Raw genomic sequence first — 12,635 nt, forward strand, 5'->3', positions numbered from 1 at the left:
ATTCAGGAATGGATAAGTGACCCAAATCTGAGCAATTCTGAGGAAGCAATTGCGTGGAAGTTTCTGGGAAGGTTCACAGTAACCAATGGGAATCAATCATTCGTTCTTTCAAACAGGATGTCTTTGTAGCCCAATTGTTTTTGACAGCCACCCTATAGTCATGAGGGGGACTAGCATTAGTTTGAGGCCAACAGTGTAGATGGCAGAACAGAAAGATGAAAAGAACTTGGTCCTTGATGACATAATTTAGCCTCTATACTAACCCTGAATTCTTCCCTACTTTTTTGACTTCCTCTTACATTAGCAAATAAATTCTTTATTATTTAAGCCAGAGTGAGTTGGATTTTCTATTGCCTGCAGTTAAGGCATCCTGGCATAGGCTCATAATAAATATTAATTTTAGTCATAGAAAAATTTTAAGACCAGTCTTCTTTTTTTTTAAAGATTTATTTATTTATTTGAGAAAGAAAGTGTGCACACATGCATGTGCATGGGGGGATGCAGAGGGAAACAATCTCAAGCAGACTCCCCATTGAGTGCGGAGCCCATTGTGGGGCTCCATCTTACAATCATGACCTGAGCTGAAATCAAGAGTCAGAAGTTTAACAGACTGAGCCACCTAGGTACCCCAGTCATAGAAAAATTTTAAAGTTACAATTTTTCACATTGTGGTTGAAAGACCACGATTCTTTTTGCTAAAGTTTCATATAATCTAAAATTGTAATTGTTGCTTTTTTTGGCAAACCCAGTATTACTTCCTACTGACATAAAACTCTGAAGATATTTTTCATAATTGTTTATGGATAATCACAGGAAACTAGACAGTTCCTACTCTCTGCCTTATTCATTCATGTAACAGTATTTATTGAGTGCCTACTGCATGCCAGGCACTGAATAAGCTCTGATAACACAATGGTGCTTAAAAGAATCCCTATTTTCATTGACTTACAGAGTATCAGATACAAGGAATTCAGATTCAGAAGGTTTAAATGCTTCTGTCAGGAACCATTTATTTTTTTTATTTTTTTTAAAGATTTTATTTATTTATTTGACAGAGAGCAAGCACAAGTGGGGAGGGTGGCAGAGGGAGAGGGAGAAGCAGGCTTCCCGCTGAGCAGGGAGCCCAATGCAGGGCTCAATCCCAGGACCCCTGGATCATGACCTGAGCCGAAGGCAGAGGCTTAATGACTGAGCCAGCCAGGCGCCCTGTCAGGAACCATTTAAATGAAAGAAAGAGATTGGGTTATATTCTCAGATGAAGGAGAATTGTGAGAAAAGGAATTGGATGCAAGTTGTTTCTTTGAGGGGCGATCCTCAAAAGCATGGTGAGGGAGAGGAAAAGTGAAAAAGGAAAGGATGGAAAGCCAACAGAGTATATATGGATGAGTGGGTCACCTCTGTGGGCAAATGGTGCTCATTCTGAATGACTGCGTGGAATACACCTCAGAATTGTCCTGGAACATTAGTCCACCAACTTGTTTTTCATTGGTAGAAGGTTGCTCTGGAGGCAGAAAGAAACGGAGCTGTCTGCACACAGGGATTGTCTGCAGGTGATCTCACAGAAGGGTTACAGGGCTGTGGGTGAGGAACCAACAGCTCTGCTACGCTAGCAGAGGGCCAGGCATGTGGTAAACCCTGGATAAATACATAAAAGAAAAGAAAAGGGGAAATCATTAAGTCTTGTCTAAGAGAGACAAGGGAACCTATCCAGAGAGACTAATAATTCATCTTTTTATTAAAGATTTTTATCTACTTGGGGCACCTGGGTGGCTCAGATGGTTAAGCGTCTGCCTTCGGCTCAGGTCATGATCCCAGGGTCCTGGGATCGAGCCCCGCATCAGGCTCCCTGCTCCGCAGGAAGCCTGCTTCTCCCTCTCCGGCTCCCCTGCTTGTGTTCCCTCTCTCGCTGTGTCTCTCTCTGTCAAATAAATAAATAAAAATCTTAAAAAAAAAAAAAGAATTGTTTTCAAATTTGTAGGAAGGAAAGCACATCCTGGGTGTGTGAAGAGAGAAATGTAGAGCCAGGAATAACGGTTAAGAAAGTAGGCAAATGGGGCACCTGGGTGGCTCAGTCGTTAGGCGTCTGGCTTGGGCTCAGGTCATGGTCCCAGGGTCCTGGGATCGAGCCCCGCATCGGGCTCCCTGCTCAGCGGGAAGCCTGCTTCTCCCTCTCCCACTCCCCCTGCTTGTGTTCCCTCTCTCGCTGTCTCTCTCTCTGTCAAATAAATTAATTAATTAATAAAAATCTTAAATAAAAATCTTCTAAAAAAAGATGAATTAGAGAGACTAATAATTTATCTTTTTTTTTTAAAAGATTTTTATTTATTTGAGAGAGAGAGCATGAGCGGGGGTCGGGGGGAGAGAAGGCTCCCCACTGAGCGTGGGGCCTGAGGTGGGGCTCGACCCCGGGACCCTGAGATCATGAGCTGAGCTGAAGTCAGATGCTTAGCCAACAGAGCCACCCAGGTGCCCTGAGGCTTATAATTCTTGAGGTTAGGTTTGGAGGATGCATCAGCTAAGAGAACAAAAGCACCAAAGTATCCCAGGCAAAGGGGATGACATCAAGGATATGAGATATAGAGGGAGAAGACCCAGAATTACTAGAGGTTAGGGAACGAAGGAATAAGAATAGAAAAGGCAAGAGAGGTGGCAGGAGTCAGATCACAGAAGATTTCTATACAGTCCTAAGGAGTTACATTTTATTTTAAGGGAATGGAAAACCACTGAGTTATACAAGAGTGATATAACTGATTTTGAATTTTAGTAAGATAAATTTGTCCTGCTTGCAGACACGCTGGTAGAATGGATTGAGTCTAATGTCAGGCAAACTAATTAAGAAGATGTTAACAATGTTCTAGGAGAGACAGTGGCAGGGGAGATAGAAGAGATGAGTCTGAGAATTATCTAAGAAATAGCATAAATTGTTCAGATGTAGGGGAAGAGAGAAAAGTAAGGATGCCACTCAGGTTTCTGGCTTTTATGACTAAGGGAAAGTGGCACCCCCTCACCAGGCCAGGAAACACAGGAGGAGGAGGAACGGGTGAGGGGTGAGGGATTCTTTTCACATATATCAAGCCTTTGAACCTTTGTGCCCCAATATCTCCTAAAATAAATTTGAAACATGTAATCCTAACACATTTTGACACTGACTATTAAAATTGTACATCATAAATGCAAAAGCAGTAAGGGGTGTCATTTCCAGCCATATTATAAGACTGAAATTTTAAAATAAAACTTACATCATTCTTTTAAATGTATTGGAATTTAAATACCATAGCAAATCAATAACCACCATCATCCTCTTGAAAATTACATGAACAAGCTCTTCTACTCAGTCAAATTTTTACATCAATTCTTTTGCACTTTGAACCAACATCCCCATCCCACTTTCCCTCCATTTTATTGCAAGGTGATATATTTTCATTTTTGGAAGTCTTTTCTCGATTACCCTAATATTTTTGGCAACAAAAAATATACAGATGGAAATTAATTTGGATAATTTCCTGTGATTTTAAACTCTTTTTTAAAGAACTCGATTATAATAAAATCTTTAAAAAAATAAAGAACTCGATTATAGGAATTAAGTTATCATTATAATTAGTCATATACCACTAATAATTTTGATCAAAATTGTGAAATAAAAATATGTTTTTATAAATGTCTCTTACTAAGATGAATTATAATTTAAAAAACTAGTTCATGTAAATATTATTGCTAGACTGAAATAGTGTTCAGCATTAATTTCGCTCTGTTTTCCATTTTTATAGACGTTAAGTGTTGAGAAAACTTGTTCACAAAAATCAGAGGATGAGAATTGAAGGAGTTTTGCTGCAGCAACATCATTCATTTATTTGAACTCCTTCCAAGTTATATTCCAAAAACCACAGAGTGATCTATCATTAAAATGCATTTTTTAGTCATCTGTTAGTTGAAACTTGATTTTTCCCTCAATTCTGTTGTAAGCAAAGAATTAGAAAGCACCTGACTTGCAAAAGTGTTACCCCGGACATGACACCCATTCACTTTCTGGATTTCTGAAGTTTATCAAAAAGACTTTCTCAAGAATTATCAAATGATTATTAAAATCATACCTGTTACTTTTCCATCTAGAGGCATTTTAATTAACCTGACATGTACAGAAAGGATTAGAAGATGAAGATATTATTAATTTCAAAATACCTTGAGTAATAAAAATTGTGACAAGGAATTCTTCTCTCTTAAATCATGTGATTTAAATATATTTTATTCAAAAACCTTGGTGCAGTATTTTTAGCTCATTTGATTTATGGAAAATACCCATCTATCATCTAACTAGCAAAGTCACCCTTCACTGTCAAACCAACCGGCCAAATCAGATTTTTTTCCTGTCACAAAAGATCTAACTACATGTTTTCTATTCAAATAAACATGTTAAGACACATCCCCATGACAACCAGCTCACTTCTGAATTCAAAGAGTGAGAGAGAGAAGAACCTTGCTGAGAATTTGTTCCTGAATGAAATAAAGTGCCATTCTGTTCGATATTTTTTTTTTATCAACATGCCCCCCTCTTTTGTTTGGTCTCACAAGACAGTCAGAAGTGGTATGACAGTCGTCAGAGGATGGAAAGGCTTAGGTGGTTAAAGTGAAAATTGTCATCATGCCCTACTTATTCTGCAGTGGAATTAGATTCAAAACATCCCAACAGGGGCCGAAAGAGTCCACTCCAAATGCCACCTTTCATTCTTCTTAGGATGTGGATAAGTCAAGGAAAAACACAAGCCCTGCCTTGGGAGCACACCGCCTGGATTAGAAGAGTCTAGCCTACCCCAGTACTTTGAAAGGTCTATGTGGAGCCCTGGGGGGGGGTTATACCCAGTGCGAGGTATATAAGATGGGGCAAGTGTACCTTTTTAGTTCATCAAAGGAGATAAGGGGGATTATGAAAAGGAGTTGAGAAAGGAAAATTAGCGTAACACCGCAACACTCAGCATTTCCTCAGAGAAATCCCTTCTAGCAGAATCACATAAGGAAATCAAGATCAGAAACTGGTTCCCTTAAAATTATCTCAGCCACCGTATCTCTTGGAAAGTCTCTGTATCTGCCTTTGAAAACCATTTGATTTATACCGTTTATACCATTTGATCCTCACAACAGCTCTGTGAGTTTGGTACTTAAAATCGCTATTCATGTGACTTATTTAACAATGAGGAATCTAAGGTGTAGAGACATCACACCAATTACCCAAGGGCACTTGAACCCAGTTGAACTGACATCCTGGGCTCTTCCAGCAGAGCCCTCTGCTTCTGTTTCAGCCAAGAAGACTAATACACCAACCCAGCACCATTTCCTTTACTACCTGCAAGGCCTCGGCTTCTCTTCTCTGCCTCCTCATAGAATGCTGGACTAAATGACACTCAGGTTTCTAACAATTTCTCATTGAGACTCAATTAGCATGTTTTATCTCTGGCTCAAGTGAATTTTTTTCAACATTTTATTAAGAAAAAAATTTGAAATGTATCTAAATTGGAAAAAAAGTTTTATACCCACCTACATACCCATCACCTAGATTCTACTATTAATTTTACCATACCTGCCAAGGCCTTTTTTTTAATCTTTGGCAGCCTACATTTCCCCCTTCTATAAAACAGGAAAGTACCATAGCACCTTCATCCAAGCTGCTTTCAAAGAGTACGGCTTCTGACCCACAGAAAACTATACATTTTCTCATCTCCTTTGGTTCAGGTCATTTATTTAGTACAGTGGTACCAAACCTGGAAGCATATTAGAATCTTGTGAAGAGTTTTTGTTTTGGGTTTTTGTTTGTTTGTTTGTTTTTGGTTTTTTAGAGAGAGAAAGGAGGAGGAACAGAGGGAAAGGGACAAGCTGACTCCACGCTGAGTGCAGAGCCCAATGCAGTGCTCCATCCCACGACCCTGAGGTCATGACCTGAGTAGAAATCAAGAGTCAGATGCTTAACCAACTGAGCCATCCAGGCGCCCCAGCTGAGGTGTTTTTGAAACCTACCAGTGCACCGGCCCTTTCCCAGATCGACTGAGTCAGAATCTCTCAGAGTAGATACAGGATTTTAGCATTCAATTAGCCAACAAGTAATTAGTGAGTACCGCTAAGTGTTGGGTACCTTTTTAGGCATCAGAGTAGATAAGGGAAGTCCCTGCCGTCACGGAGCTCCACCCTCTCGACTCACCACAGAATTCCTTCCTGAACAATGTGTTCCAGCCCTTTCCCTCTCAGACTTCCAGAACCCAGCTCAGGCCCCAGAGTATTCTCACCTGGCCCTTCTAGTCAGTTAATGGCTTCCTCCTGAGCAGTCCTACTGCTGGTTTTTCTCCTCCTCATTATCGTAGGCTATAGCACCTTGTGCTAGGGTTTCTGGTTTCCTGTGTGGGACTCCACCAACTGTGAAGGGTCAGAAACTGTTGTATTTGACCTGGTATCCTCATCGTGCAGGAAAGTGTCTGGAACATGGCACCATTGCAAAATGTAAACCAAACAAACAGCCTGTTGATATTATACTGAATATAAGGCCATCACCACCTCTATGCAATGTATTTCCTGAGTCTCCTTCTGAGTTCCTTCCAGATGACTTGTTGGATGGATTGAGGGATGCTCTTTTTTACCCAAAGGGACTTTGCAGCCGATGGACCCAAAATAATGAAGGGCTTGGGAGGCTTATAAATTATGTTCTTGGATTTTTCTAAGTCCTCTAGTTGGAAACTCAAATTCCTTCCCCCACCAGTAGAATTTTGTAGCAGGGAATGTCCTAGAGAAGACACGTCATGAGAGTCCACCAGGCTTGACAGAAATTGTGTAGGCTTTGAAGTCAAATGGAACAGAGGACAAAGTCTCACCTCCACCCCTACTGTCTATTTGACTTAGATGGTTTACTTAACCTTTCTGAACCTCAGTGTCTTTACTTGCAAAATACAGACAGATATTCTCCCCCCCTTCTCCACATCAGACCCCAAGCTTCATGGAGAATAATATTACTAGCTAACATTTACTGAGGGCTTACCATGTGCCAGGCACATTCCTAACTCCTTTACAATTCAATACGTGGGCCCTTCAAGGTACTATTATCCCTGTTTTACAGATCATGAAACAGAGACACATTAAGTGAGTTGTCAATGATCAGACAGCTAGCAAAGGGCAGATTCAAATCCAGACCATCTGGCTCCGAGAGCTCGCTCTTATCCATGTCCTAAAGCCTTTGTTTGCCTTATTCACCCTGTATCTCCAGGTCCTAGAATAGCAACTGATCCATGGGTGCTAAAAATAACTTTTGAATGAATCAATCAATACCTTCTTGCAGCACTGATGTAAGGAACAGAGAAGTAATGTTTATTGAGTACCTACCTGCCATGTGTCAGGCTCTTTTATGTGAGCTCCGTGACGGCAGGGACTTCCCTTATCTACTCTGATGCCTAATTATCAAATGATTATTAAAATCATACCTGTTACTTTTCCATCTAGAGGCATTTTAATTAACCTGACATGTACAGAAAGGATTAGAAGATGAAGATACTGCCATCATTGCCACCCTCACCTCCAAATCCACTATATCCATCTCTATGTTGTCCATAATTATCTCTGCTACCATCACCTCCAGTACCGTAGTCGCCTCTTCCACGGAAGTTACCACCAGAGGCAAATTGCCCTCCACCATGGCAGACGTTCCCCACGACACATAAAGTTGCCAGATCTCCCCCGTGACCTCCTTGTGATCCAGCAGACTGCACTTGTTATTTCAAAAGAGACTTTTTCAGTGACTTAAAAAGTCATGGGAACTGCTTGAGTCTTCATGGAGGGCATGTGAGTCTTCACTTCACAATTAGGCCCATGTATAAAGTAACCTTTCTGAACAACAATTTTATCAACTATATAACCAAAAATTGCAAAAGAAAATCCTCCTTTCCTTCCACTCTGCTTGTCTTCCATAACTTCTGTGGTTTCAATCTTACCAAACTTTTCAAAGTAGTCCCTCAAGTTATAGTCTTCCATATCTTCTTTCATACCACCAACACAAATTTTTCGTCACTGTTAGATGGGCACCAGCCTCTAGGGAGTCCTCTCTAGAAACAATCTCTTTGGTTCCACTACTTGCCCATCAACCTGGTCTAGGCACTGTAGCATTCATCTCTTTAATAGAAGAGTGAGTCACAAAACCAGAGCCCCTGGAACATTTTGGTTGCATGTCTCATCATACAATGTGTGTGCCTCATCGCTCTAAATGTTCTCTCAAACTATCATCTGTAGTTTCAAACCTCATACCACCAACAGAGAATTTTCACAAGTGCTCTGGTTCCTTGTGCTCCGGTGGCAGCTGGAGTCTGGCTGGGGACCAGCAGGCAGGTAGAGGTTTTACCTCCATTTTGAGGCCAGACTAGCATCTAATCACTTCAATCTGGGTTCAATCTGGGACTGAAAAAAAGACCTGCATTACTTTTTAAGATGTATCCAGTGGAATTTAAAATTAAAAGTGAGTGTATATCTATGTTATCTATTTTAAAAACACATGAACAGGTCTGTAATGGATGGAAATTTTACCTTTTCTTTTTGGACTCCTATTTCTCTTTCACTTCTTTCTCAAAATTGTTTTCTACTGTAACTTGTTTTACGCATGAAAGTCATTTGTTGATCATCCTTGCACATACCTCTTTTAAAAATACATATATTCGGGCGTCTGGGTGGCTCAGTTGTTAAGCGTCTGCCTTCAGCTCAGGTCGTGATCCCAGAATCCTGGGATCGAGCCCCGCATCAGGCTCCCTGCTCCGCTGGAAGCCTGCTTCTCCCTCTCCCACTCCCGCTGCTTCTGTTCCCTCTCTCGCTGTGTCTCTCTGTCAAATAAATAAATAAAATCTTTAAAAAAAATTATAAAAAAAATACATATATTGAGGGGCGCCTGGGTGGCTCAGTCATTAAGCGTCTGCCTTCAGCTCAGGTCATGATCCCAGGGTCCTGGGATGGAGCCCGCATTGGGCTCCCTGCTCCGCGGGAAGCCTGCTTCTCCCTCTCCCACTCCCCCTGCTTGTGTTCCCTCTCTCGCTGTCTCTCTCTCTGTCAAATAAATAAAATCTTTTAAAAAAATACATATATTGAAATTTTGATAAATAATTATTACATATTAAAAGCAAATTTTCTTGGAACTCCATTTTTCAATGAACTGCTTGTGCTTTTTTTTTTGTTCTGTTTTGCTTTGTTTTGTTTGTTTCTTTCTTTTTTTTTTTTTGCTTTTTCAATTAGTTCATGAATCCATGGATCAGTATAAACTATAGTTAGAATGGAGAAGATTGCTTTTCAGTCCTATTCCTATTTTTTTGTTTTTATGGAAGTAAGAATGAGAAACCTGTTTATATAATTAAGTAGATGGGAAAGGACATTTTCTTATAGCGGTGTCACTCAGTTCTTTGAACTACTTCTGAGTGGTATGTCAAAAAACACAGTTACATGTCATCAAAAATAATTTTAGTGATCTATCAACTATCAATTTGATTAGGTTTTCCTTCAGTTTTCTTAAAAACAAAAAATCAGAAGCCATCTGACTGGAAAAAGGAATTGATATCCAGTCATTAGAGTCATTCAGTTCCCAGTACTATCACCGATATTTTGAATTGCCTCTTTGTTTGGGTATTTTTACAAATATTCCGAGAGTAATGCACCAAAAAATTTGAGATGAGTTGGACACACACTTTTATTTTCTTGAAGTGGGAAGAGGACTGATTGAGAAAAGCAGTATGGGAAAAGAGGACATGCACCTTTTCCAGGTCACTTTCTTAGGCAGATTAATTTGAGACCAGCATGTGGAAGCTCAGGATCTGAAAATTGATTTCTTTAAAACTATACATGCCTATGTCCCCCTTGGAAGTCTTTCTGATTTGTAGGGTACACATACCCCAGTTGGAAGATCATTGTCTCTCTATACTCTACCTGGAGTTGTCCGGATTAGAAATAATAGAGGTTTAGTGCATAAAGTAGACACACTATAAAATTGAGTTATTATTATTTTTAAAAATAATCTAATTTACTCAGAGCAGTGAGGAGTTGGAAGCTGGAACTAGATCCATCCAGTGGGGAGGACCACACCTTGGGGGAATTAGTGCAAATGCAGATTCAGATGGAAGAATTGAGGTCTGGCCATAAAGATGGTGTCCACAAGAATGAAAAAAAGTAGGGACACAGTCAAAACTAGATAAAAAAAAAATCTCAGGACAAAAAGGCAGATGTCCCAATGGGTGAGAAGAGAATAAAGAAGAAGACTCTGGAGTGATGGTAGTTAACTTTGGAAAGGTTTACCAAAGGCATGGTGAACATGAAATAAAATCTTAATCAGAAGACTGCAATTTGAGGGGCGCCTGGGTGGCTCAGTCGGTTAAGCATCTGCCTTCAGCTTAGGTCATGATCCTAGGGTCCGGGGATCAAGTTCCACATCGGGCTCCCAGCTCAGTGTGGAGCCTGCTTCTCCCTCTTCCTTTGCCCCTCCCTCCACTCATGCTCTCTCTCTCTCTCTCTCTTCCTCTCAAATAAATAAAATCTTTTTTTTTTTTTAAGAAAAGAAAGAGAGGGTGAGAGAGAGAAAGAGAGCAGGAACAGGGGGGAGAGGCAGAGGGAGAGGGAGAAGCAGGCTCCCCACTGAGCCGGGAACCCAATGAGGGACTTGATCCCAGGACCCTGGGATCATGACCTGAGCTGAAGGCAGATGCTTAACCGACTGAGCCACGCAGGCGCCCTACCTAACTAAAATCTTAAAGAAGAAGAAGAAGACTGCAATTTGAGTCACATCTCTGCAACATACTTACTGACTGCATAAACTAATTCCTCACCCCCAGTTTTCTGGAAGGTAAAATGGTAATCTTGCATAGCTGTAGTTTGAATTAAATAAGATGGCAGCATAGCACCCGACATATAAGTGATCAATAAATGGTCGCCATTTGAATAGGAAATTCCAGAACTACCCATGTCTCCCACACTCACCTTTGTATCATTCTTCCTCTTCTTGCTGGAAGAGAAGTCCCTCCACCCACACAAAATGAACTGGTCCACCACTGCTCTGAATCTCATCCTCTCAATTATCTCCTCTTTTGTATGTTCCACTTCTCTCTCATTACCATTTTCCCATTCTCATTATTTATGCCAGCTCAAGTCTTTCATAGTCTCAAGTCTTGAGCTCTCTCTCCTTCCCTTCTAGAAAGAATTGTGTTCACTCCATGGTTCCTTTTCCTTATCTGTCATTCGTGCCTTCGCCTATTACAATCTGACTTCTGCCCAACCACCCACTGAAATTCTTCTTATCAAGACGACCATTCATTCAGTCCCTCAACTCTCCCAACCATATCTGTTGAAGGCCTGCTCTGTGCCAGACACTGGGAATGCAGCCATAAACAAAACAAAAATCCCTGTACTTAGACTTCCCATTCTAGTAGGGGTGACAGATAATTAACTAAAAAATAAAAAATAAAATCTTTAAAAAATAATAATAATAAAATAAAATGTATAAAGTGATTACCAAGATCAAGATAATTAACACAACCTTCACCTCACATAGTTAACTTTTTTTGTGTTAAGAACCTTAAAGTCTACTCTTGGCAACTTTCAAGTATTATTAACTATAGTTACCATGCTGTACGTTCGATACTCAGAACTTCTTCTTTTTAAGATTTTATTTATTATTTGACAGAGAGAGACACAGTGAGAGAGGGAACACAAGCAGGGGGAGTGGGGGAGGGAGAAGCAGGCTTCCCGTGGAGCACAGAGCCCGATGTAGGGCTCGATCCCAGGACCCCGGGACCATGACCTGAGCAGAAGGCAGACACCTAACGACTGAGCCACCCAGGCGTCCCACTTACTCTTCTTATAACTGAAAATTTGTACCCTTTGACCCACATCATCCCATTTCCCCCTCCCCCTAGCCTCTGGCAACCACCATTCTATTCTTTGTTTCTATGAAATCTGCCTTTTTTTTTTTTTTTAAGATTCCACATTTAAGTGATACCATACATTATTCATCTTTCTCTGTCTGGCTTATTTCACTTAGTATCATGCCCTCCAGTTTCATCCTGTTATAGCAAATGGCACCTAATTCTTAAACAGGGGTATTATTTTCCTACAGCTTTATGTCTGATCTGCTTTTCAAATCACTCTCTGTTCTTTGATTGAGTGATCTCAGCCCTGATTTTGGCTTTAGCAACCACTCACATGTTGATGAAGCCAAAGTTCATATTTCTAACCCATACTTCTTTCCTGAACTCCGGACTCATATATCCAACCGTTATGCACACCTCTACTAGGATATATCCTAGGAACTTCAAACTCAATATGTCCACAGATGAGCTCATCGCCTTTCCACTTGAAGAAGCTTCTTGTATAGTATTCCCTAACTAAATTGGTGGGAAGTACCATCTACCTAGTTGCCCAAGCCAGAAACCTAAATGTCTTCAAAATTTGTCCCACTTCCTTTCCCTCCATTTTTGAAGAGTCATAGGAACAGTCTATTCTATCTACTATCGAGCTCTCCATGCCCAGTGCCATAGCTGAATGCAGATCCTCCCCCATTTCTTGCCATTTCTTACCAGCTTGCCAGCTTCCCAACTGGTCTCCTTGCTTCCACTCTCTTAACCCCTGACCTTATTTTCTGCACT

General features: G+C 40.6%; 2 long non-coding RNA genes across 3 annotated transcripts in view; one reads left to right on the plus strand and one right to left on the minus strand.

The window, feature by feature from the left end:
- LOC144381919 (uncharacterized) overlaps positions 1-12,635 on the plus strand; it is a 436,617-nt gene that overhangs the window by 131,154 nt on the left and 292,828 nt on the right. The gene's annotated exons all lie outside the window — the stretch shown is intronic.
- LOC144381920 (uncharacterized) overlaps positions 439-12,635 on the minus strand; it is a 49,122-nt gene continuing 36,925 nt past the window's right edge. Inside the window, exons 4-5 of one of the 2 annotated variants that reach the window (XR_013448146.1) lie at positions 8,655-8,837; positions 439-1,635 (exon numbers count right to left, since the gene is read on the minus strand). This is a non-coding gene — a long non-coding RNA (uncharacterized LOC144381920). The remainder of the gene's footprint in view (positions 1,636-8,654; positions 8,838-12,635) is intronic. The other variant, XR_013448147.1, reaches the window with a different exon arrangement.

This window comes from Halichoerus grypus, chromosome 5 (genome assembly GCF_964656455.1).
Source record: "Halichoerus grypus chromosome 5, mHalGry1.hap1.1, whole genome shotgun sequence".
Classification (NCBI taxonomy): domain Eukaryota; kingdom Metazoa; phylum Chordata; class Mammalia; order Carnivora; family Phocidae; genus Halichoerus; species Halichoerus grypus.